We start from the raw sequence: 4,670 nt of genomic DNA, 5'->3' as shown, positions 1-4,670 counted from the left end.
TTAAATCTCTGATTTAAACAGAGCCAGTGTTCAGTCAAATAACTGAATTTATCAAATCTTATCCTTGTATAATATACAAGCTGATGTGAGATCCCTGTCTACAGGTGGACTGGAACTATTATCCAGTAGGCAGTCTACTGTATTTTATCAAACCGTTATTAGTATAATAGATCTCGTAATAATTTTGCAAAAATAATGGCATTTACTATTTTTAAAAGATTATTAGCAAATTTACAGAAATGGTGCATTCGGAAGACAAAACCAATTTTTCACTTTTGACAATTGAGCACCTGCTACATCCAGATTCTAGGGAGGAAAGGAAGGACGATCTTACTGGATCCCATAGCCTCTCCGAGGCACAAACCAGGCTTTTACATAACCCCCCCCCCTGCACCCGAGCTTTTTAAAATAGTAAATGCCATTATTTTTGCAAAATTATTACGAGATCTATTATACTAATAACGGTAAATAAATAATAAATAGTAAATAAATCAAAATCAGTTACATTATTTTATCTTATTCATAGCATAAATGTTCTCGAAGATTACTAAAAAGAAATTGAATTAGACTACAGCAAATTGGCAAACTTTACCTTGTATCTGTTTCCACCGAGTTTGTTTGGGGCGTTCTTCAACATATCAGCAATACTTGTCTCAACATCTCTTTCAGTTGCATTAGTGTGGGTGTTGATACAGGCTTCTGGAAATTTATAAGAATTAATTAATATATATAATTATAATTCACTTTGCTATTCCCCATTCCACAGTCCTCTCGTCCTTCCCACTTCCCTGTCCCCACATCATCCCCACTATTCCCACTTCCCTGTCCCATCGTCCTCCTTACCATTTTCCCCTCCCCTGTCCTTCTTCCTCCCCCACCATCTCCCATTCACCTGTCCCTTTGTCCTCCCCAGCATTCCCCTGTCCCCACCATCCCCAACTCCCCAGTCCCCTCGTCCTCCCCACCATTACCCTCTCCTCTGTCCCCTCGTCTTCCCCACCATACCCCCCTCTCGTCCTCCCCACCATTCCAAACTACCTCATCCGATGCATTCTATAATGGTCTGATGCTTCCATCAGAAAATTGGGAACATCAAATGATCTGATATTCCCATCACTGAAAAATAAGAACAGCTAAAAAAATGAAATGAAAAAAATAAAAAAATAAACTATACTCATGAAATGAACAGTATGGTAAACAACACAGCTCAATTTCAATGCAATGTCACACAAAATTATTAAATCGAAATGAAAATAAATTGAAATCTATGAAAATTCAAATTATCAATACAATCGGAAATATTGAAATAATATCGCAACATAATATAGTGTGGGTTGCTCTTACGTGCAACAGACGGTGCTGTTTTTCAAAAAAGGCATGGTTTTACCTGTCACAAGTGTGGCATCTATACTTATACTCACGAAATGAACGGTATGGTAAACAACATAGCTCAATTGCAATGCAATGTCACAATAACATTTAATAACAATAATAACAATAACATTTAAATATACTTTAAGATATAATCTAGAAGAAAATAAGAACATTGAAACGGTTCATGAACTCGATTTCAATAAAGGACACTATGGGGAACTTTGAAAAACAGTTAATGAGTATAATTAGACAGACTTGTTGCTAGGCAGAGGAGTAAATAATGAGATATATGGCAAATTTTGCAAAATATACGGCACACAAACATTCATACCCAAACAAAGCAAAATGCTAGGTAAGAACAAAGCAGTTGGCCCGTAGGGGAAAGGAGATACCCACAAGACTGGAATACAAGTCATTAACAAGCACACAAGTACTACACTACACAACAACCGCACTACTACCAGAACTGGACGAATCACTACCAAAACAACACATTGCACATCACTACCAAAACAACACAACACAACACAAGCATTGGCAAAGAATTATAGACCAGTTGCACTAACATCCCACATAATAAAATTATTTGAGAGTGATCAGGAGTCAGATTACTAGTTTTATAGAGACCAATGACCTCCACAATCCAGGCCAACAAGGATTTAGAGCAGTTTCTATGATCGAGCCACTGAGATCTATAAAGAATTCTGATCAAGAAAGAGATCTAGGGGTGGTTTTAGATAGAAAACTATAACCTGAGGATCATATTAAGAACATTCTGCGAGGGGCCTATGCTACACTTTTTAACTTTAGAATTGCTTTTAAATACATAGGTCAAAAAGTTTTAAAAGTTTTAAAAGTTTTTTAAACCTCTCGTGTATCATGAGTGTGTTAAAGCATCAGATGGTGCATTCAGATGATGAATATTACCTAGTTCCTTCATCTGGGAAGAATGAACACATATTGGTGCATTCGGATGATAAAAACTAACTACTGTAGTTTAATTGATCAACAGACTGTATATCATATGCAGACTGTATGTGGATCTGCGGGCCACTCCAAACAACAGCCTGGTGGACCAAGCTCCACCAGGGCTAAAGCACAAAGTGATATAGATGTGATAGAGAAACTAGGTCAAATGGAGGAGTAGGTCTGTATATTAAACAGCACCTGACGTGCACAGAGCTACTAAACTCAATGTGGTGGTAGAGTGGTGGGGGGGGGGAAACATTGCAGAAAAAAACAAAAATACAATTTGGTCAACAAAACAGCATTGTTTAAAATAGAAGACATGGGTTGTCATTTTGGGGGTAAGGTAGGTTACATTGAGTTAATTAGTTAGTACTTAGTTTTTATCTTAAACTGGTTGGGAGAGGTACAGTGTTGCTGTGCTGGTGAAAGAACACCTAAAGGTAAATTAAATAATGATTGCGAATCCACAAGAAGTTGACATAATATCGCTAGAGATCTGCAATCAGGATGATAAACTTTCCTTAAAGAATTTGACAAACACTTGCTGATAGGACATGAAGTAAATGAAATGTATGTCAAGTTTTGTGAAATATATGATAAAAGCACAACAAAATTTGTACCAAAGGAGAGATGCAGAACTAGGAAAAGGGGTTTGTTCAACAGAAATTGCGAGAGGGCCTGAGACCCAAACACACACAAATGGAATCAATATATAGCAAGAGGCCAAACCCCCAAACATACAAGCGATGCAAAGATGCGAGAAACAGCAGCAGCATTAAGGAGAGGGACTTAAGGACCATAAATAAAGTGTGAAAATAAACTCGAGTAAATTTTTTTAACTACTCTCGACAGTGAAGAAAAACAAATATTCAGACGATTTGTGTTAGAATCATTAATCTTACACTTTCGGTCATATTCAACAACACAAATACATACACACACATTCCTGTTGCTGTAGCAAGTGAAGAATTACACACACAGATCACAATAACGTGATGCATCAAATGAACAAATCCACAAGGGCCGTGACGAGGATTCGAACCTGCGTCCGGGAGCATCCCAGACACTGCCTTAATCGACTGAGCTACAACAGGGTAAAAGGGTTGAAACCGAAGTTCTACTGAACTTACTGGATCCCATAGCCTCTCCGAGGCACAAACCAGGCTTTTACACAACCCCCCCCCCCCCCCTGCACCCGAGCTATGTCAACAGGCCGTTCTCCCTCTTCGCCCTTCCGAATGCACCATATCAGTAAATTTTTTAATAATCTTTTAAAAATAGTAAATGCCACTATTTTTGCAAAATTATTACGAGATCTATTATTCTATAGAATAATGCATATAAATGCATATATGCATATAAATACAAAACATAAATACAAAAGTAAATGTAAATAATTTTACCTTGCACCTAGATCCACCAAGCCTGTATGGCGCGCGTTTCAGTACTTCGGAAATCTAGAACTATCTTGAATCTCTAATCTGCAATGAAACAATACATATTATTGCACTTACCAAAACATGGATGAATGTAGAAAATACAGAACTATTAGCTGAATATCAAATAAATGGATTTAATCTATTTCACACAGATAGATATATTACACCGTGTATATTAGGTAATACCTAACATACACGCCTCCACACACACTACATTTGAAATGTAGTCTCAAAAAGACTACATTTCAACAGCAAAGATTACTCCATAAAAAAATAATTAAATTATTGACCAACATGAGAGAGGGTTAGCCAACATGAGGGTTGTGTTGATTGCCTGAAAATATTTAAATTGTGTAATGTATTGAATGGCATTTTTCAAGTTACAACATTTTTTAAATTACTGAACTAGGTTCTAGGCTTTGCTAGGCTTAATTCAATTATTACAGATAAGCCTAACCTAGCCTAGAACCCAGTGGGTTTTCTTCCTATTGGGGAGTGTTGTACATGCCTCGCCTCCACATACACACTAGCACAGCCAGGCCTCGCCTCCACATACACACTAGCACAGCCAGGCCTCGCCTCCACATACACCAGCACTGCCAGGCCTCGCCTCCACATACACACTAGCACAGCCAGGCCACGCCTCCACATACACCAGCACTGCCAGGCCTCGCCTCCACATACACACTAGCACAGCCAGGCCTCGCCTCCACATACACACTAGCACAGCCAGGCCTCGCCTCCACATACACCAGCACTGCCAGGCCTCGCCTCCACATACTCACCAGCACAGCCAGGCCTCGCCTCCACATACACCAGCACTGCCAGGCCTCGCCTCGCCTCCACATACACCAGCACTGCCAGGCCTCGCCTCCACATTTAAACCAA

The 4,670-nt window shown here is 39.0% G+C and overlaps 1 long non-coding RNA gene across 1 annotated transcript in view; it reads right to left on the bottom strand.

Moving 5' to 3' along the window:
- The window catches only part of LOC138369401 (uncharacterized), a 5,383-nt gene extending 1,508 nt beyond the window's left edge, over nucleotides 1-3,875 (bottom strand). The window contains exons 1-2 of the long non-coding RNA XR_011229823.1: nucleotides 3,747-3,875; nucleotides 593-699 (exon numbers count right to left, since the gene is read on the bottom strand). This is a non-coding gene — a long non-coding RNA (uncharacterized lncRNA). The remainder of the gene's footprint in view (nucleotides 1-592; nucleotides 700-3,746) is intronic.
- Nucleotides 3,876-4,670: the final 795 nt, after the last annotated feature.

Source organism: Procambarus clarkii, chromosome 28 (genome assembly GCF_040958095.1).
Source record: "Procambarus clarkii isolate CNS0578487 chromosome 28, FALCON_Pclarkii_2.0, whole genome shotgun sequence".
Classification (NCBI taxonomy): Eukaryota; Metazoa; Arthropoda; class Malacostraca; order Decapoda; family Cambaridae; genus Procambarus; species Procambarus clarkii.
The sequence above is the reverse complement of the archived record's forward strand: the minus strand, read 5'-3'. Positions and strand labels throughout refer to the sequence as shown.